The sequence below is a fragment of the Cebus imitator genome, unplaced genomic scaffold (genome assembly GCF_001604975.1).
Source record: "Cebus imitator isolate Cc_AM_T3 unplaced genomic scaffold, Cebus_imitator-1.0 Scaffold66, whole genome shotgun sequence".
Classification (NCBI taxonomy): domain Eukaryota; kingdom Metazoa; phylum Chordata; class Mammalia; order Primates; family Cebidae; genus Cebus; species Cebus imitator.
Genome location: NW_016107381.1, coordinates 2,943,617 through 2,966,302, shown reverse-complemented (window position 1 = coordinate 2,966,302; position 22,686 = coordinate 2,943,617). Strand labels below are relative to the sequence as shown.

Here is a 22,686-nt window from a genome sequence, read left to right as displayed (position 1 = left end):
GTTCCTGGCTCTTTCATGTGCTTTGGGGCACCAGGACACGTGGCTTCTCTGATAGGAGAACTATGTGTCCTGGCTCTGAGCCTGCTGTCTCCCTGGAAGCCAGCTGAGGAAATGGCTGAGGACAGGTTCATCATTTAAACTTTTTTTTTTTTTTTCTGAGATGGAGTTTTGCTCTGTCACCTAAGCTGGAGTGCAGTGGTGTGATCTTGGCTCACTGCAACCTCCGCCTCCCAGGATCAAGCAATTCTCCTGCCTCAGCCTCCCAAGTAGCTGGGATTACAGGCACCTGCCACTGTGCCTGACTAATTTTTGTATTTTTAGTAGAGACGGGGTTTCACCATATTGGCTAGGCTGGTCTCGAACTCCTGATCTCGTGATCCATCCGCCTCGGCTTCCCAAAGTGCTGGGATTAAAAGCATGAGCCACTGTGCCTGGCCAACCATTTGAACTTTTACCAAATCTGTGACTAGAATTTGGGGCCCAGTCTGTTGACACACAGGAAAAGGCACTGGCTTTGCAGTTTACACACCTCTGGAGCAAGCTGCCACCTCTGAAACTGGCCTTTCGCCCATCCAAAAGGTCCTGTGTCCCCAATGCCTGCTCCTGCCCTTCAGAGAAGTTTTCAGGATAGGAAAATTGGGGAATGTGTTTTTTGGGGAGAATATTTCATACTGTTTGTTACATGTGATCTTTCTGAAATGATCACTATACATACCGAATTTTTATTTGTGCAGAATTTTTTGTTTGTTTGTTGTTTTCAAACCCAGGCTGGAATGCAATAGCATGATCACAGCTCACGGCAGCCTCGTCCTCCTGGGCTCAAGTGATCCTCCCACTTTGGCCTCCAGCTGGGACCACAGGAGTGTGCCATCATGCCTGGGTAATTTATTATTTTTTTTTGTAGAAACAGGGTTTTGCCATGTTGCCCAGGTTGCTCTAGAACTCCCGAGCTCAAGCAATCCACCTCCCTCTGCCTCCCAATGTACTGGAATTGCAGAGTACAGGTGTGAGCCACCAAGCCTGGCCTGCAGAATTATGTTTTAAAAGTATGTCTATTTTAGCTTTTCTCTGTTTCTAACATGGCTTCATAATTACCAGGGATGTAACATTTGTAATCTGAGCAAGTGACGTAGTATGTCTGATCTCTGTCATCTGTCTGGTTTTGAGGGTTTATTGAACACTATACAAGTGTGCCGAGTTTTACCGTGTCCATGACTGGAATTTTTGAGATATGGTGTATATTTGAACTTTGTCAAATGCAGATTGTTGTTAGCCGGTCTGGGAATATTTGGCACATGATCAGTTTCTGAAAGAATGCAGGATTAAGGAGTTGATTCCCGAATTGTATTACCAGCTTTGTCAATAGCAGCTGCGTGAAATTAGGGTATTCTTTGACATTCTGTGTCCTCTGTCACTCCAGTCTCATGATTTTAGAATTCATGCTCAAACTGGAAGACATGGTGGAGAGCAAATATATATATATATATAGATGTTGCTGGCAGCTGCCTGGAGCTGCTTGGTTTGGTTTGGAACAGGCTCGTTTTTGGCTATTCTCCATTATTTTTTTTTCCTGACTTCCTGCCCTTAGCCCCCAAGTGTGGTGGAAATTTGAGTGACATTTATTTAGTCTTTTGAGCAAAACATAAATAAAAAACCATACACCCCAAACATACATTAACCTCTCTCTGTAGCCCTTCTTTTTTTGTCTTTAAATTGTGAAAACAGAACATTTGAAAGTTTATACACTAGAGAGAAGAAGAAAAAGTCCCTTTTCTAGAACAAATTTTACTTTAGTTTAAAATTTCTTACATATTCCCTTCCAGCCTAGGAGTTGAGGGCGTGAGTCCTGGAGAAGGACGATTTGTGTCAAAATCTGAGCCCTTCTTCCCCCTTAGGGGGCTGTGTGATCTTGGGAAACTTACCAGAATGTTCTAAACTTTAGCCTTTGGAAGGATTAAAAAGAATTCTTTAACCTTCTGGTGCTTCAGTTTCCTCCTCTCCAAAATGGGGGGTAATAAGGCTTCTGATACTTACTTAACATGGTTGTGAAGTTTTAACCTGTGTGAAGCACGCAGCGCTGTGCCTGTATACAGTAAGTGGCTTGTAAACATTAACTATTATTGATTAAATCTGTACCAACTATTTTATGTGGTCGTTGCCATGGGGAAATAGGGTTCAGTTACCTGCTTTTTCCTACTTAACATTAGAGGCCCTTGGCCACATTCTATATTGAGAATTCACAGTTGTGTTGAGAGGCCGCCTAATGCTCTGTCAGGTAGAGACGCTGTAACTTGACCATCCCTCTATTGTTGGCTGTTCCAGTCTCTTCTGCACTTTAACTTTGATCAAAATGTTTAGGATCATTTCAGGAACTTATGCATCACCAGATGACAGAAATATACAATGGTTTCAGCCAGAGCCAGGGAGGGTAGATAGGGCTGAGGTCTCCAAGGTGACCAACTTGACCATCTTTTTGAGGCTGATGGGAACGGGGGATGTGGAATTCCTGCCGTCTTCCTGGAGGGAGGGAGACTGGTTCTGTGTCTTGCTCATGAGCCACAAAGCCTTTTCTCTGCTTCTTTGGAGCAACTGGGTACGTAAGGGGAGGTGAGTGAAGGAGGCAGTGTTCCCGCCTCGAAGAGGTGATTGTTTCAAGTGCTCTGTGGAGCGTTGGCATTGGGAAGATGATACGCTTCTTAAAAAAGAGAGAATTCTTGCCCTTTTCAAAGGGCAAGAAAGATCCTGGAGAGATGTGTCATGGTGGAATATGAGGCAGTGTGCAGCTCTTCTGTATCCACAGCAGAGGAAGGATTTTCATCAGACAGGAAGAAATTTTTTTTATCGTGAAGGTAATAAGATCACATATTGTAAAAATGGAGGGCAGAGAAAGAGAAAATGCATCTGTACTCAGATCCACTATTGGCATCCTGGAAGTTTTCACTCAGGCTTTTCCCTAGTGTAATCACCAAGGGTGTACAGTTTTATATTTTGACATTTTTTCATGTGACATTTCAACCTGTTAAAATTTTTATGTTTCTCCTCCCGGTTTTCTCTTTAACATTTTTATTGCCATTAACTTGCTACAATATGATTTATTTACAAATAATTTGACGTTTCTCTTATTTCCAGCTTTCTACTATGGGAAACAGTGCTCACTTGTGAACAGGAGGGTGGACATGAGTTTCCCTCTGTTTTGAGAAATTTGCTTAGGCTAAACTCTCAGAATTAAAATTACTAGGTTGGAGGGAAGGCGCCTCTTCTGGCTCTTGACACTGACTGCCCACTTGTTTTGCTAAAGGTTTGCCCCAGTTTGCTGGCAACGTATGAAAACTATGGCTTTATTTTAGTCTTGGCAGTACTGGGTAACATCTTTAAAAAATATTTTTCTGGTTAATTTAATCATTGAAAACAGTTACTTTAAAAAAAATTATCTAGTGAGATTGAGTAGTTTCCCTTACCTCTACTTACTAATTTTATTTTTTGTGAGATACCTATTGATGGACTAAAATTAATTTCCAGCTGAGTTAAGACATTAAATTTTCTGCCTCTTGAATCTGTAGAAGAGGTTCATTTTGGGACACTTTGAGTATATTCCTTTTCTTGGCTAGTGGAATGCCTTCAATGATAGTTTTATCCAAATAGCTTTTTTTAAAAAAATAAAAGGAATAAAGATAATGTTTTAGAAAAACAAGGACGCTCCACGAAAATCCTGATTATGAGGAGAGCTTATTAGAGCTGCCTCTAGTCCACATGATCCCAGGCATTTTGCATTCTGTTGATTCATTTGATCATCACAGAAGCCTTATTAGTAAGGGGATGTTGTCATTTCTAGATGAGGAAATTGAGCCGTAGAGTGATTACACAACAGCTTGCCTGTTGGCCCAGAAAATAAGTCTCCATAACCTTCCTCCATCAGAGACCCCCAGCGGGGTCTTTCAGTCTTTTTCTACAGTTGTCTTTTACCCTGCTGAAATGGAATCTTATCATGCCATATTATCATGTTGAACCTGCTTTTTAAAAACATTCTAAAAAACATCGATAATGGTTTCTTATGAAAGTGACTTTAGATATGGCTGTTAGTCCCGGGCGTCTCTGAAATGTGTTCCTCGAAGAGACTGTCTTTTAATTAGTGCTGCCCTCTGTAATAAAGCAGCAGCCCAAGTTTCCAGAACCCACAAGGGACCGGGAGTCAAGGGCCTTAAGATCTTTTTCCAGGTCTGTATCGATTTTAGCGACTGTCTCTCTGTCCTAACCAAGTGGTGTCGGGGGGATGTTTGGGCTCCTCCGTCCCAAGGTGGTTCATTTTCTCCTTTGGAAAGTTACACTGATTGATGTCTGATTAGGCATGTACAGACCTGGCCCTTTATGTTTGGTGGGTGGTATGGAGGAGGGATACATTTGAGAACGTTGTCAAATGATAAAATATTAACAAATCTCCAAATCCAGAGACAGAAAGGTAGATGCAAAAATGGGATTTGAATTTTACTTGCTTTTATTGTCCCTGACTGTTTCTTGAACATATTGCTCTGGTGTGAAGGTATAAATCCATGAGATAGGGTTGAGAGGACTAGTTTGGGAAAACGGTCACCAAGAAATATAAAAGAGCAAGAAAGCTGGGGTTGTGTGAAATTGTTCGGGCTTTACTCTTCCTTTTTCCTTTTTAGCATCTTCCTCATCTTCTGCCTCTAGGTGGTGCTACCTATATTTTCTTTTGACCTCTCACTACAGGGCAAGTAGAGATGCAGGGGGTGGGGGTGCAGCGGTGGGCGGGAAGGAAGCTGGATTCTGAGTTATCCTATAACTAAGCTTTACCAGGAATTCAGCTGTTTCTCCAGGGCACCTAATGCTGGCTCCACACACAAAATGCCGCTGGAAATCAGGAAGCTTTCATAGGATGGATAGAGCTTGCTGCATCTTCTCTTGAGCTGTTCTGTCTGTTCTCAAAGAACGGGATGTGTTGGCTGATGGGCTGTGGCTTAGGGAGGCAACCTGTCAGTCATTGTGTGCAGCTGCAGTGGGCTCAGTTCTCCTCATCACTGTGTAAAAAGCAGAACTGGCATAACACTGTCATTTTGGGTTGAATTGTAGCCCAGCCTTCCTCTACAACTTTCCTATGTTGAAGTCCTAGCCCACAGTATTTCAGAATGTGACTTTATTTAAAGATGCGGTTTTATAGAGGTAAGCAAGTAAAAATGAGGTCATTAGGTGGGCCCTCATCCAGTATGACTGGTGTCCTTATAAAAAGGGGAAATTTGGACACAGCAATATGTACAGAGGGAAGATGATGTGAAGACTTGTAGCAAGGAGATGACTATCCACAATCCAAAGAGAGGGCCTGGAACAGATGCTTCCCGCACAGCCCCCAGAGGGAATCACCTCTGCTAACACCTTGATTTCAGACTTCCGGCCGTCAGAATTGCCAGACAATGAATTCTGTGGTTGAAGCTGCCCAATTTGTGGTACATGGTTATGGCAGCCCTGGCAAACTAATACAACCATCAACCTATTATTACAGACTGGGCATGGTGGCTTATGCCTGTAATCCCAGAACTCTGGGAGGCTGAGGCAGGCAGATCACTTGAGCCCAGGAATTTGAGACCAGCCTGGGCAACATGGTGAAATCCCAACTTTAAAAATACAAAAATTGGCCAGATATGGTGGCAGGAGTCTGTAATCTCAGCTACTCAGGAGACTGAGGCACAAGATTTACTTGAACCCAGGAAGTAGAGGTTGCAGGGAGCTGATATCGTGCCACTGCACTCCAGCTTGAGTGACAGAGTGAGACCCTCTCTCTCAACAACAACAACAAAAAACTCAGAATTATTTTATGGTGAATGATAACTTGCTGCAGCTAACAGGCTGCCATCTGCAGACATCCCACTTTCATTTTTTCCTTTAACAATTTGCAAGTAAGAATGTCACTGTTATGGGTCACATTGTGTCTTCCAAAAGGATATCGGATATGTTGAAATCCAAACCCCTGGTATCTCAGAATATTTGGAAGTGGGGGTCTTTGTGGATGTAATTGGTTAAGATGAGGTTGTACTGGAGTAGGGCGGGCCTTTAATCCAATGTGAATGTTGTTGTCATAAGATAATAATATGAAGATATGAGGGAACAAGACCATGTGACACAGAGACAGAGATTGGAGGGAGGCACCTGCAAGCCAAGGCGTGCTGAGGACTGATGACCACCACCAGAAGCCGGCCTCCGCCCAGTCCATGTGGGCCTTTTATTAACCCCCACACTGCCCAGCCTCTCGGGAAGAGTCATGCTCTCTGTTTCTTCTAGAGGCCCACTGCTTTTTCATATGAGTGAGATGTCCATTTTTTTTCCCTACATCTTGGTTTTTGGCAAGCCAGTGTTAAGTGCTGAATTCCAAAGGCCTTCTGAAGGAGTTGAGCCTCAGAAAATAAAACTGGCACTACAAAGAGCCTAGACAATATCACCATGGTTTAAAGGTCTGTCCGTTAAACACTTCAGAATCAAAAGACAGCACTTATGGTATGGAGGAAATCCAAGACCTACAAATATTTAGCAATGTGTCTTTTCTCATTGAGTCATTCTGTTTGTATTTGGTTTTTAAATGTCTCAGCTAATTCCTGGCATGACCCCCACTTCACTAAATTTCTTTAGTTTTAAATGTAAAACCATAAATCCTGTGGTTAAAAACAGGGACCTTGGGGCCAGACAGTATTGAGTTCTCCCCCTAGTTTCCATTCATGACCTGTGCAGCCCTGGGTGCTTACCATGCACCTGTTTTCTCATCTGTAAAATGGAGATAATAGCAGCGCCTATCCCAGAGGTGTGATATTTCAGGGGTGATATTTCAAACATCTAACAAGTGCTGTCTCCGGGCCCTAAGCCAGTTAGAAAGGAGTGACTTTAAACAATAGGTATTGTTTCCTGGTGCAGACAAGGTGAAGATCAGCTCTGTGAGTCTGACATGAGCTAATGTGAGGCTTGTAGCTGGTACCTGGTGTTAGGTAAGCATTCAGTGAGAGCTAGTTGCCCCTGTTCCCTCAAACACATGTATGCAGGTGACATTTCCTGGCCAGCACAATGCTGGGAGTTACTACTCCCCTGTTCCCAACACCTCCCTCCTCCACTCCCAGGACTGCACTCCCCACTCTCACGTGCAGTCTTTTCCTGCTCTTAATTTGAGATCCTGTGCCATGGAAACACCTTCATCTGCTAGGTCAATGTCTGCTTTTCACTGCCCCGTCTTGAATACACATACTTGAGCTTGCATGAAATAGCTTTTAGCTTAGAGCCCCAGGGAGCCAGCCAGATGCCCAAACTGGTGCAAAAGGAAAGGAAACAAGCATTTGAGGGCCTGAGGTGAGCCAGACTCTTGAGGTTGCAGGGAAGGAAGTGTGGAGGGACCTCCTCTGTATTCAGATGGGGACCTGTGTCTTAATGGACCTGCAGTAGGTGCCCACCCCCAGAGTGGCTGCCATCAGCTGTTCTCAGCTCTGCTGGAGCCCCGCACAATTAAACACCTAAGTGGATCTTAATGATGATATTTTGCTTCAGTGCTCAGGCTTCTCAGCCTCCATGAGTATGTAATCCTCTCCACCTTCACGACACTGGCCTGAAGTCAGCATCACTCTTTGTGGTCGTTAGCATAGAACTTGCAAAAAATTACTGTCTTCCTGATCCCCTCTTGCCACTCCAGATGTACTCTTTGTGCCCTGTGGCCTATGGTGAGGACAGAGTTTGAGTTCAGATGTTGGAATCACAGCATGAAGTTTTAGGTGGGCATCTGATCGGCACCCGCCTACATATGGATGTTTCCAGGTTGTCAGGCTACACTTGACATAACATGCACTTGACCGTAGGCAAACTTTTCTTAAAGGCCCCTGGTAGATTTTTGAAGATGCTGATAATTTTACACTAGGTGGAGAAGTACAAAGTGCTCCAAATCTTTCCGGTTTTATTAGTTTCCTAGGGCTGCTATAACAATCTACCACAAACTGGCTGGCTTAGAACAATGCATATTTATTATTTCACAGTGCTGGAGGCCAGATGTCTAAAGCAAGGTGTCGGCTGGGCCATGCTTCCTCTGAAGGTTCTAGGGGAGGACACTTCCTTGCCTTGTCCTCACTTCTGCTGATTTGCTGTCTGATATGGTTTGGCTGTGTCCCCACCCAAATCTCACCCAATTCCCGTGTGTCGTGGGCGGGACCTGGTGGGAGGTAATTGAATCATGGGGGCAGGTTTTTCCTGTGCTGTTCCTGTAATAGTGAATAAATCTCATAAGATCTGATTCTTTTTCATTAAAAAATGTATTTCAATTGTTTTTGAGAAATAGGTGGTTTTCGCTTACGTGGGTAAGTTCTTTTTAAACTTTATTTAAGTTCTGGGATATATGTGCAGAACTTGCAGGTTTGTTACATAAATGTACATCTGCCATGGGGGTTTGCTGCACTCATCAACCTGTCATCTAGGCTTTAAGCCCACATACATTACATGTTTATACTAATGCTTTCCCTCGCCTCAGCCCCCATTCCCTAGCAGGCCCTGGTGTGTGGTATGTCACTCCCAGTGTCCATGTGCTCTCGTTGTTCAGTCTCACTTATGAGTGAGAACATGTGGTGTTTGGTTTTCTGTTCCTGTGTTAGTTTGCTGAGAATTATGGCTTCCAGCTTCATCCACGTCCCTGCAAAGAACATATCATTCTTTTTTATGGCTTGATGGTATTCCACGGTGTATATGTGCCACATTTTCTTTATCCAACCTGATCTGATGGTTTTATAAATGGGGGTTCCCTGTACAAGCTCTGTTGCATGCCTCCATGTAACATGGCTTTGCTCCTCCTTTGCCTTCTGCCATGATTGTAAGGCCTCCCCAGCCATGTGGACCTGTGAGTCCATTAAACTTCTTTTTCTTTATAAATGACCCAGTCTCAAATATGTTTTTATTAGCAGCATGAGAATAGACTAATATACCATCCATTCTTGTGTTCTTTGGCTTGTAGATGCATCCGTCCTCTCTGCCGTCATCATCCCATGGTGCTTTCCCTGTGTCTCTGTGTTTCTCTGTCCAAATTTATTTTTTAAGGACACTGATCATTGGGTTAGGACGCACCCTAATCTAGTATAACTTCATCTTAACTTCATTATATCAGCAAAGACCAAATTTCCAAACATAAGATTACATTCACATGTCCCAGGCACTGTTCAGCCTGCTACACTGGGTAGATATTGAGGAGGTAAAGCTCCTAGTGACCAGCAGCTACCATCGGAGGAGGCCTTTGCAAACTCAGCTGCTTTGTGGTCCCCATGCTGTGTGGATGCTTATTGCCTTCACTTGGGAAGTATTGCTGTTAATTGTTTTATCTCTGCCTTTGTAGCATGGTGGTTATAGAACAGAACCAAGTGTATCAATAAAACAGGAATGATTTGAAAGCCTAAGAAGGATGATTCAAATGAGAAAATAAATAAATATGTATATTTTAAAAGTCAGCTGGATGGACTCTTCTTTTCTTGTGCCATCTGATGCCTTCATTTGGCCACTTCCATACTATAAAGGTACGCTAAATGCTAGTTAGTGTGTGTGGCAGCCTGTGAAAGTTCTGTGCTTTTACTAGCCCTGTGGTTGAAGGGGCTGCGGTGGATAAGCACGGTGTTACCAGCTCTCTGCTGTCCAGCCCTGCTTGGAACCTGGGACGGCTCCAACTGGGGGGCCCAGCCAGTTTGGACTGCAGTCAGGTTTTTTTTGTCCTGCACAAGGGCACTAAAAACAAGAATTAGCTGCCAGTGTTTATAAAGTGAGAGCTTACACATAAAAAATAGGATTATCAGATTTTCTTGAGAAATCAGATATTAGTTTAGTTTTTGTGCTCACAGAGAACCATGTCCATTCTGCATCTCTCTTGCCTTCCATCATCTTACTCATTCTAAGGCCTCCAGTGTTTTTTAAATTCTGAGATACACATTTCCCCTGCACCCCCCGACCCCCGCCCCGCATTTTCCAGTGGGCTAAGAAAACAGTGTCCTAATTTAATTGGCATAGTTGTTTGTTTTTTAGTTGTACATAAAATAGTGGCATGCTTTGCATGCAGTGGCATCTTGGATTCAATGAAATACACTGATTTTCTCTTATTGTTAGCATATGATGTTTCAGCCAATGGTGCTGAACATTTCCAAACAGATAAATGCACCATGTGGGTCTGTTTTCCTTTGGGTGCTGTGCTTAGAGGATAGCAGACAGGGTGCAAAGTGAGAGGGACCCGGCTCTGCAGCCACACTGCCAGCGCTGAATCCTGGCTCCATCATCTGGGAGCTGTGCACCCTGGGCAGGGTACTTAGTCTCATTCCTCATGACTCCCATGGCATTTTTTGTGAGGATTAAATGAGCTGATACCTTGAAAACCCTTCAGTCAGCAGCTGGCACAGTGAAGCACTCCATCACTGTCAGCTGTACTCTTCCTGGCAGTGTAGAGATCCCAGCTCTGCCCCTAGCTAGTCAATTCTCTTCTTGGAATCTCAGTTTCTTCATCTGGGAAATGGGAGCAGATGTGAAAAGGGGCAGGGTGAGAACACATATGAAAGTGCTAGTGCCTGGTGCATAGTGGGCACTTAATATGATATGCCTTCCCCAGGGATGCATCATGCACTGTAAGGGAGAGCCTCCAGGGTTGTTAGAGAGTTTTGGATCCAGGCTCCTTCATGTGTCAAAGATGAGCTGGATGATGCTCTGTAGATTCTCCTTTCTAACAGGTGACAGTTCTGTTTCAGAAATACTGTGGATGTTCAGGTTGATAGCACATTAGTCAAAATTAGCATCTCCCCTTCCCTGAACCATTTTTAGGAGATGGAATCCAGGGAGCTCATGATAGTCTAGTTCTGAGGAGTGGGCTGGGGGACAGCCTAGGATGGGGAGCCCCACTCTAAATACAATGCTTTTTTGAGTTCCCGTTGACACCCCACCCACTGCCCAAGAGGTGAGAAGAATCAGACTACCTACCTGGGGTCCTAGTATCTTCTCTCTTGGAGCTGGGACAGAAGACCCAAGACTCTGGTTGGGAAGAAGTTGAGTCAAGTGTATTGGGATTAGTCTTCCTAGAGCCTAGAGAGAAACTAGGAGGAACTTATCCAATTCGGTACCTTCCAGGAGAAGAGTGACTGTTTCATTTTCTGAAGTCACGAAATCCCCGGTTCTTAGAAAATTTGTTTCATTATTTAGTTAAGTCTCCTATCACATATCCCTGCTGGTGCCATTCTAATCCTATTCTGGTGGTGACAGGGAGACTTGGATGCCACCTGCGAGAATCCTGCCAGGCCTCTCCCAGCTCCTGTGGTCCCTCCTAGGTGATAGCAGCTGTTCTTCGGGACCTACCACTGCTTTCTTGGAAACTACCAATTTAAATGCCAATATTGTTACCAGCTGAGAAGTGAGTGGCACGGAGTCGTCTTAAAGCCGTTTTTTAAACCAGGTCTTTTGCACAAATACCATCTTCATTCCATCTCACCAGCCTTCTTCCCCACTTCCAGCGAGCTTAATTATCCTCAGCACTGTGTGCTGCTTTTTCTCTGCCTGCAAGGGGAGAATCTTAATGAAATAGCTCTGAGCTGGGGGTGGCATGTTTCTGTGTTTCTGGAATGAGTGTGGCCAGGTTGCCGGGGCCCCTGTCATTCCAGCATTCTCTCGTTACCAGGACTTGGCTGTAACTGCAAAATATAGTCAGTGGTAACAGGCTTGGTAATTGCTAATAAAATTTAAATGGCTGCAAAATCACAGAACATCAAAAAAATTTTTCTCCTGGCCCATCCAGACAAATCTTGCTGATCCAACTTAGGGTGTGCAGTCTTTATTTTTATTTTTTAATGCAGACTTGCGCTTTTATCTGTGACATAGCTAGTGTGCAATTGCCAAACAGCTTTTTAAAAAAATCATGAGGCAGATGAGAAAATAATAATTAAAAAAAGAGGATGTAGTATGTTCATATAATGCAGACACGTGACAAGGGAGCTTCTTTCACTAGTAACATTTGAATATTAGTTTTCTAAAGGTTTAGAGTGGGAGGAGATGGGGGTAGAGAATCTTTGAAGTCAAAAGGTAACTGCATACCCCTCTTTAGAAAGCATTTCAGAAACTTTTAGCTTTTGACATGGTTAATGCCGTGCCCTTTTCAGATCACTATAAGAGTAGTCACATAAAATGTAGGGAATGTCTTAGGGCCAAAAGGCCGTTGTGTCTTCTAGAATCAGTGATTGGAAAGTAAAGGACTTAGATAGGTTACATTGAAGGTATTCCATGTTCTGTAGCACTGCAGAGCTTCAGGTTAATTTCCAGTGGAGTCTCTGACTCCACTGGAAAGCATAATTTGCATGTACCTGAGTTGTTTCTATCATCCATGCCCTTCATTTTGGTGGGATAAGCATGGAGAGACAAAAAAAAAAAAAAATCAGTGTCTCAGATGCTCCGTGGGATTAAGTATGTAGGGTCTGAAGACCAAGATCTTGGCTGTGGCTGTCTCTTGTTAAGTGAAGGGTTGTTTGCTTCTCCTGCTCTTTTGGGATCTAGCAATAAAGCCTGTGATGTTTACTGACCTCTGAGAGGGAGGTGAGGAGAATGGAGCCGAACATTTTGTTTATTTGGAAGAAGGAGGAAGAGAGGCCATCCTGCTGCCTGCTCGAATCACATAGAGAGCTAAGACAGAGTGCTTCAAAGATGGATTGGACATTGTTGAAGGAGTAGGTGATGGTGATAAGGAGGTTTCCATGATCCATGTTTTCCGTTGGCTGTTTTGAACATTTTAGCCAATGGCAGGTGAACTGTAGCAGGATCCTGCTGGTAGCTGTACCTTTGTTCCCGAGCCTGTACAAGCCCGTCATCATTACTCTGCTGCACGTTGTAGACGTTGTCCTGTTGAGCCCTGGGCAGTGCCTGCTTTTTGATGCTCAGACCACATATTCACACTGCTGTCAGTCCCCAGGCAGCAGGGCAGGCAAGCTGGTGGGCCACTAAGTGAAGCTGTCAGATGACGGAGCAGATGGCCCTGAACATGGTGGGTTTCTGCCACTTGTCTGACATTAAAATCCAAACTGGGGCTGTTCCCAGTTCCCTGGAATGGAGGCCACCGGCCAAACTGATGCTGTGAAGGGAAAGATGAGTGTAGTTCGGTGGTAACGGTGCTGGCTGCCTTGATTCGAGGCCTGGCTGCTGCATCGTCTCCGTTTCTTGTCACTGCTGCCACTCAGAGCCTATACTGAGTGTCCCTTTAGATGGGTGTAGAGTCGAAGACCCCTGCTTTATTTCTCCATTTAATCTTCTCAGAGTGCCAGTATCTTAGTCCATTCAAATACCACTAGCTGGGTGGCTTTTAAATAGCAGCACTTATTTCTCCCAGTTCGGACGGTGCGGGGGAAGTCCAAGACCAAGGCACTGACAGATTTGGTGTCTGGTGAGGGCTCGTGTCCCGGTTTGTCGACAGCCGTCTTCTTGCTGTTTCCTCGTATGGTGCAAAGGATGCCTGAGCTCCCTTGGGCCCTTTTTTATAATGGCACTAATCTCATCTAACCGCCTCCCAGGAGCCCCACCTCCTCATCCCCTCATATTGGAGACTAGGGTCTCAACAGAAGAATTTCAAGAGGACAAGAACATCCAGTCCTTTGCAGGGTGGAAGAACTTTCATGGAAAAGGAAAGCCTAAACACAGCCTTGAGGGTACAGAGACAAGAGGATGCTGCGTATTTATGCCTGCTCCTGGTGATTCCTGTGGCTGGTGGGAAGAAAGAGGAGAGATTTCGGGGGGTGTCTAGAGAAGTGTGTGGTGGGTCAGGCAGGCAGGGCCACATAGGCCAAGGGAAGGAAGTAGCTGTGCACTTAGTTGTCAACATGGTCCAGAGCGTAGGCTCCAAAGTCAGATCAGTGGGTCAAGTCAGGTTCTACCTCTTCCTAGCTTTGTGATCCTGGACAAGTTACTGAACCTCTCTGCACCTCAGTTGCCACATCAGTAAAATGGGATAGGAATAGTTCCTTTGTCACGGACTGGTGAAGATTAAATGACTCTCTGTAAAGCTCGTAGAAAAACACCTGCGCTACAGTAAGCATTCAATTAAAGTTTGTTGCGCTTCTTGACATTGTTTCATGCTTTAAATTCTTCTGTGTAAAAGTCACGGTAAAAGAGTTGTAAATGCTTGCCTGCCACCATCTGACGGTCACCAGGCTAACCGTAATGACACAATTTGCAAATGTTCTGAACGAATAAAGGGGTACTGGAGTGTTATCTTGGTGGCTCAGCATGGTGCTGCCAAACAGAAAGAAAAGGAAAAGAAAAATGAAATGAACTAAGTTTTGAGTTGTCTCTTGAATAACCACAGAATAAAGGGCTAAGCTCTTTGCCACCTCAGGCTCCTGGGCTCTTAGGGACAGTGCCCAACCAGTACTTTCTAAAGTGTGCTTGATGGGTCACCTTACTAATTTGTTAATGTAGATTTGGGGGTACCTCAAAATCTGCTGGAACAGAATTCTTAGAAGCAGAGCAGAGCCCAGGAATCTGGATCTGAATGAGCAGCCCAGGGGAGTCTGGTGCTCACTCTGTTTTGAAACTCATCTGTCCTAGGAATAGGCTAAGTCTCAATGAGTGAGGAAGTTGCTTGGACAGATCTTACATTGCCAGCCTCTTTTGATGTCTGGGTTGAGGGGCCATCTGGCAGAGCATTCCTTCTGCTAAGGCCAGGCAGACACGCTGCATTTAGTAAGTGGCCTCAAAAGCAAACTGTTTTGAACAGAGAGTGCCAAGTAATGGGATGGCGACATGATACGGGTTATTGCTTTTAAAGCTCTTTCATGTGTATTATCTCCTAAAGAAATTGAATAGATCGCAGATGCTCTCATTGTAATGCCCATGAGAGAAAATGACTTTATCTGAGCCAGAAATGAAATTCTCAGCAAGAGGTGCCTGTCCCTTGGAAATTTAACAAATATTGCCAACAAGATTATATCCCTGTTAACAGTGGGTGTCTCAGGAAGGTGGGATCATGATAATTGTTGTTTTCTAACATCATCTTATTTTTGCATGGGAGGTGGTGTGTGGAGTGCTTGAAAATAACAAGCTTGGCATGGGCCAACCTGGGTTTGTCCTAGTTCCTTTGCATACTGTGCATGTTATTTAATCTCTCTGTACCTCAGTTTCCTCATCTGTGAAATGGGGAAATAATAAAATATTACCTACCACCTAGAGTTTAAACACATTTATACCTTTTAATTGTTTAACAGGTATTAACAATGCTTAACCCTTCTTAGCTGTTGAAAAGAGTTAGCCATTGTTATTAACAATGTCATCTTTAAGTACATGCAACTGGTAGTCCTTGGACCATAAAGAAAAACTAAAGCATAAAGAAAAATGCTGCCCAGGTCCTAGAAGCTGACATGTGAAGGGTCTGGCATATCTGTCATAAGGACCAATTGGGATTTGCTAGGACCCAGGTTTCTGATTTGGGGTCTGATTTTTTTTTTTTTAAATTTTTGCAGTGAGGAGCAGGACTCCTCACAGTGTTTTTCTAACTGTGCTTCTTGGAGTGCCAAAGGGAGAAAGGAGAGCACCTGAGCGATGGGGATTGGAGTGTGGACCCTTTTCCTTGCTGAAAGCAAAGCAGCTACAAGCCTATTTTTTAAAAAAATATCTATTGGACTTGAGATTTGATTTTCACAGAGGCTTCTGTAGTAAACAGACAAAAGGGTTGATTCCTACTGGACTCATTCTCTAGGCAGCCTTTTTTCCCTTTCTTTTTTAAAATCTCATTTTGACATCTGTGATTCCAAAGACAGCACCATAATTGTCTTTTTCCAGAATAGAGCTCACTTACAACTATCACAGCATGGGAGTACTCTGAAATTTATTTCTCATAATGAGCCAGAATTTCTCTTCAATCCTTTAAAGGTAGCTGTGGAGTGTCTTAGGCACTAATGAGCTCCCTGTTAATAGAAATGATTGGGCTTGCAGTGGTTTCAGGTCCCAGCTTCACTCATGACTGGCTGCGTTGTGTGGCTGGGTAAGTCTTGCCACCTGTCCAAGGAATAAATATGAGGATGCATGCAAAGTGCTTGGTACAGTGCCTGGCAGGCATCAGCCTTGGCTGCCGGCAGCAGCAGCAGCAGCAGCAGCAACACTACTCTTTTAATAATTAGAAGTGACTGGTGTACATCTGCTTGGAATCCTCTTCTCATACCCCAGAAGAGTCTTCTGTTCATGATTAAGAATGATTTTTAGATGATGCCATTAAGATCTCTTTTCAGTGCCCTTGACATTGTGAATGGGCCACGCACTATTAGGAGATGAGCCTTTCACAGTTTCTACAGGGGCTGCCTGGAAATGTTGTGTGAGCATCTCCAAGAAGTTGTAGACATGTGACTCTTATAAGGAGTCACCCTAATGCTAGCAGTGAACTATGCTCACAGGTAAGACGATGGATGGGGTTCCCTAAAGTCCATCAATCTTGCACTCTTCCCTTTGCCTTGCAGGGTGTATTTCAGAAGAAAACATAAACCGCGGATTGTATAATCATCCTCTGACGCAAACTGAACGTTGGCAAGTGTGAGCGATTATGAAAACAATGCATATATGAAACACAATTTCCCTGCACTCTCTGTTTAACGTTCCAGGTTGTGTGCCAGGTTTCCACCCCCACCCCCAATTTTCTGCATTTCAGAAATATTTTGTTTTTCATTCCAAACAGTGGGAATACAAAGGCAGGTTTGTGTCATCACCTAATTTGTTAATTCTGCCAGGCTTTTTCTCCCATAAACCAGCAATCCTTTTTGAAGTCTTATGTTTAAGGCTGGCCTTGAGGAAAATTACATAGGAGAAGCATTGTATTTACCCTCTGTATGACTGCAGAGGACTTGAGTAAATCAAAACAAATAAACAATTTTAAAAATAAAACAGTGCCTCTGTAAGTGAATTCCAGAGTAGACTGGTATGCCATAGCTGAGCAAGGTAGAAGAGCAGTTCTTTTTGACCCTGTATGGAATCTAGAGCCTGGGGTTTTACTTTACTGAGCCTTCTTTTCCTTCTAAACAGAAACAGGCCCTCTGGCGTCTTCCCAGAGATGCTGGTTTTTTACAGGTTCAACATCACTCAGTTCTTTGATTTTTCTGCTGATGGAAGAACAGAAATGTAAAACATCAACAGAAGCTGCTGCTTAACAAGAATGAAGATGGATGGATAGATGGATGGATGGATGGATGGATGCACGGATAGATGGGTGGGTGGATGGATGGATAGGTGGATGGATGGATTGATACATTGATGGATGAATGGATGAATAGATGGATACATAGATGGATGGATGGATGGATAGGTGAATGGATGGATTGATACATGGATGGATGAATGGATGAATAGATGGATACATGGATGGGTGGATGGATGGATGGATGCATGCATGCATGCATGGATGGATGGATGCATGAATGGATGAATGGATGGATGGATACATGGATGAATGGATAGATGGATAGATGAATGGGTAGATGGGTAGATACATGGATAGATGGATGGATGGATGGATGGATGGATGGATAGATGAATAGATGGATGGATGGATATATGGATGCATGGATGGATAGATGCATGGATGGATGGATAGATGCATGGATGGATAGATAGATGCATGGATGCATGGATGAATGGTTGGATAGATGGGTGGATGGATGGATGCATGGATGATGGATGGATGGATGCATGGATGGATGGGTGGATGCATGGATGGATGGGTGGATGCATGGATGGATGGATGGTGGATGGATGGGTGGATGGATGCATGGATGATGGATGGATGGATGCATGGATGGATAGATGGATGCATGAATGGATGGGTGGATGGATGGGTGGATGGATGGATGGGTAGATGGATGTGTGGATGGATGGGTGGATAGATGGATAAATGGGTAGATGGATAGATGAATGGATACATGCATGGATGGATGGATGGTGGATGGATGGATTGATACATGGATGGATGAATGGATGAATAGATGGATACATGGATGGATGGATGGATGGATAGGTGGATGGATGGATTGATACGTGGATGGATGGACGGATGGATGGATGGATGCATCCATGCATGCATGCATGGATGGATGCATGAATGGATGAATGGATGGTTGGATACATGGACGAATGGATAGATGGATGGGTATATGGGTAGATGCATGGATAGGTGGATGGATGGATGGATGGATGGATATATGGATGCATGGATGGATAGATGCATGGATGGATGGATAGGTGCATGGATGGATGGTTGGATAGATGGATAGATGGGTGGATGGATGGATGCATGGATGATGGATGGATGGATGCATGGATGGATGGGTGGATGCATGGATGGATCGATGGTGGATGGATGGGTGGATGGATGCATGGATGGATAGATACATGCATGAATGGATGGGTGGATGCACGGGTGGATGGATGGATGGATGGATGGATAGATGCATGGATGGATAGGTGGATAGATAGATAAATGGGTAGATGGATGGATGAATGGATGGATGGATGAATGGATGGATGGATGCATGGATGATGGATGGATGGATTCATGGATGGATGGGTGGATGCATGGATGGATCGATGGTGGATAGATGGGTGGATGGATGCATGGATGATGGATGGATGGGTGGATGGATGGATGCATGGATAGATGGTGGGTGTATGGATGCATGGATGGGTGGATGGATGGGATGGGTGGGTAGATGGATGCATGGATGGATGGGTGGATAGATGGATAGATGAGTGGATGGATGGATGCATGGATGATGGATGGATGCATGGATGGATGGATGGACAGACAGATGAATGGGTGGAAGGGTAGATAGATGGATGGGTGGGTCAATGGATGGATGGATAGGTAGGTGGGTGGATAGGTAGATGGATGAATGAGTAGATTTATGGACCAATGCATAAAGATAGGGGCCTCTCATTCTACAACCACATCTCCTACTGGAAGCCTTCTCTCCCTTCCTACTCAGGCTAGGTATATGCCCCTTGTCCCTGATCCCATGGCATTGCGTCTCTTTACATTTGACTTGTAAACAAGAAGACACAGTAAACTGATATAGTTTCATTTTCCAAGGGCACCAGATGCTTCAAGACAACCAGGAAAGGGCCTGATACAACTTGTTCACTGTTACCCTCACACCAAGCAGCATCAGCTCCTGCTACATGGGAGATGCTCAATACACATTTGTTGAATGAATCAATGAAAGAACAGTGACTGTTTACTAGAACTTTGGGGGTGTGGGGGTGGAAAATCATTGCTTGCATTCTTATATCTTTCTCACTACTGCTCTCTCAGAGCTACTTTTCTCTTACCAGGAGGCCAGATGGGATTGCTGAGCAAGAATAAGATTCCTTCCATCTGTAACACACACACACACACACACACGCACACACACACACTCTCTCTCTCTCTCTCTCTCTCTCTCTCAGCACTTTTAAAAAGGATCACTTGATTGATTCACTTTAATAACTTCATATCCTCCCTTTCCACCTGCACTGACCCCAATTGCTACTTGTAATTAATTTTTCTTCTGAAGGTAAATATTATTCAAACTTTTCTCTTTTCTTCCTTGTGCCCCAAGGGGTATGAACTCTGGGAGAGTCTTATCCCTCCCTTTCTTTCTCTCTCTCTCAGTCCTTGCATAGATGCCTATTATCGTCAGCTCAAACCATAGTATCCAGATATTTTGCTTGGATTTAAAGACCAGAGGCAGAAGCTAATGAGAGGCTTTCATGTTCAGGAACAGAGGGTACCTGGAAGCTTCAGTGGCTTCTCCATTTAATTCCAGGGTACTGGGGGCACTCCCACTGCTTAGCACAGCCTGGGAGAGTGGCAGACAGCACATTCAGCCCAGAAGGACCAGTCTTCCCCAGTTCAGCCATTGCCTATGCAGCCGCAGTGCCTGTGTGCAGGGCAGAAACCACAGCACTGAAAGACACTTGCCTGTGGTCTTCCTAGTTAGTATACTTTGGTGCAAAGAATGAACTCTTGCTGTGTGTGAGCACTCTGGCTTTTCTCAGCCTCAGTTTTCTCATCTATAAAGTGGTTCTGTTACCTCCAAGCACCCTTACAACTACAGACCTCTATAATTTTAAATGGAATGTTCTCCTCCTTGCCAAAATATGGAATGGTTTTCTCGCAGGTGGGCATATACATGTAGGAATGAGTTTGGGTAGCTTTAGGGTTATGCAAAGTGGTGGGAACCCTAAGTGAGCATGTAGTATAGCGGTTCTAAACATCAACTGAATTTTATGTAATAGACACCTTGCCCAATGCTCTGCATGGATGATCTCATTCAGTCCTCACACCACCTAAGTCCTGCTAATATCCCCATTATACAGATGGAGAGTTGAGGCTTAGAGAAGTTAAGTAACTGGCTGAGGCACTTGGGTGGCCAAGCCAAGTTTTGAAAGCAGACATTCTGGCTTGAGTTGAACTACTGAACCAGTCTGCTGTGCTGCCCCCTGCAGGTAAGTGCCCACCATGGCAGGTCTGTATGGAGACGGTTTTCAGGATTCACTTGGAGCTCTGGGAATGCGTACAGTGCAATACTTTCACATCTCTGCAAAAAGAGATTGCATTTTAAGTGTGTGAAATCATGCTTGACTTTGCTCCTCAGCCCTGGAGGGTGAAGCAGTGGCTTGAAGCATCAGAACCTTGAAGGAGGTTTCTTTGAGGAAAACTTTGCTATCTCCTGTAAAAATTAGCAGCAGGCATTCTCAGAGCATTCTCCACTAAATATGTCTGGCAGGAGGGTACTCCATACCTCTCCTCTCACCCCCCAAATCCGCCCTGTATTGCACTCTAGAGCTTCTCAAACTTTAAATGCTTTCCGGAGCCATGGGGGTCTTGGTAAAATTCATCTTCTGGCTTAGTAGGTATGTGAGGTAAGGCTGATTAAATTTCAGAGAAACCCCCAGCTGGTAGCAGATGCACTGCTCTAAGGTCCACACCTTGAGTCACAAGGATCTAGTTTATGATTTTCAGGGAGCTAAGGTGGCTGTATCAGAATGACCTAGTCTTCAGTAAGCAGCTTCCCACGACTGTTCTGGGAGATTCTCAATCAGGAGGCATAGGATACACGTGGGAAGCTGCCAGCGTTTCAGGGACCACACTGTGAAAAACACTGCCTCACTCAGTGGTTCCTGTGATCATCAGGTTCCCTGGTGGATTGAGGCCAGCTTTGGAAACATTGCTTGTTGGGTCTGAGATGGGGCCAGAAGCCCACTTGCGTTCTGTTTCACCAGGGGAGCCTGATCTGCACTCAGGTTTGAGAATTCTTGGCAGTAATGACTTCTTTACCTTCTTATCTTTAGTGTCTCCCCTGGCCCCAAACTCTTCCTCAAGTTAGAGTCCCACTGGTTTTGTTCCTTCTCCTTTGTTGCAGCTGGTGTGTGACTCCTTGGCCCTCTGCTCCTGGCTTTTGCATCCTCCACAGTCATGTGTTTGCTCCAAGAATCTCTTAGTTGTCAGATCTAGCAGATGTTGAAATCCATTCTTACTTGACCTTGAAGCCGTACTAGACACTGTGAACTGCCTCTTCATCTTCTCTCCTTTGTTCGCTGGGATTTTTCCCACTGTCTCCTGGCTGCCCTTCTACCTTCTTGGGCTTCTTTTCTGGATCATCAGTTGCCTGGAAATGAATGCTGGCCTTTCCATCTAATACGTGCTCCCTTGGAGATCTCATTTATGTTCGTAAACTAGTTATCCCCAGATGTTTTTATTTCCTCAGTGATCTTCCTAAACCACACATTTGTGTCAACACTCCCTTGTTTAAGATGTACTGTGGAGTCAACTGGTGTGGGTTCACATCCTGGCCCTGCCACTTGTCAGCCAAGAAATCTTGTGCAAGTCACTGAGTTCTTGATAGGCTGCAGTTTTCTCATCTGGAGGAGGGATGAAGTGCCTCATCTAAGTCAAGTGCCCGGCACTTGGTTTGATGCCGTCCAAGCACTCAGGAGATGTCTCTTTGATTTTCCTTTAATCATTAGTAATAGGGAGTATGAATAATAACAGCAACCCTCCAGTGGCTCCTAGATTACCCATGGAATCAAGTGAGACTCAGAAGTGTGTCTTACAGAGCCCTCCTGGCCAATCCCGCCTGTCTCATCAGCAGCAGCTCCTTCCCTCCTGGCCTCCTGCCCTCCGCCCGCCAACCCTGTCTCACACCCCGGTGCTGTTGCACATGCCATGTCCCTCTGTGCCTCTGTCTTCCAGGCACAGCTTTGGAATCTCCCTGGAGCCACTCCCACCACTTCCCCCAGAAGCAAAGAGCCGTATCTTCCTTCATGCTTCTGCTCAGTCGTAGGGGTTTTTCTGAAGCATATGACCTACTGTATCAATCCAATTTGCTTCAAGGTTTGTGTCTGTCAGATTGCGAGCTCTCTAAGTTATGCTTGTATCCCTGGTGTCAAGTTTTGGATGATGCTCATTGCAGACTGTTTGAATGAATGATTGAGTGACACTGAAAATCAAAGCCCATCCCACTGGCATAGAGGGAAAGCCTTCTGAATGTCTGAGATGATCTTACCTTGTTACATACAAAAACTTGGGCCGGGCGTGGTGGCTCAAGCCTGTAATCCCAGCACTGTGGGAGGCCGAGGCGGGTGGATCACGAGGTCAAGAGATCGAGACCATCCTGGTCAACATGGTGAAACCCCGTCTCTACT

General features: G+C 44.6%; 1 protein-coding gene across 3 annotated transcripts in view; it reads left to right on the top strand.

Annotated features, from left to right (window-relative positions):
* The window catches only part of LDLRAD3 (low density lipoprotein receptor class A domain containing 3), a 299,452-nt gene that overhangs the window by 95,455 nt on the left and 181,311 nt on the right, over window positions 1-22,686 (top strand). The gene's annotated exons all lie outside the window — the stretch shown is intronic.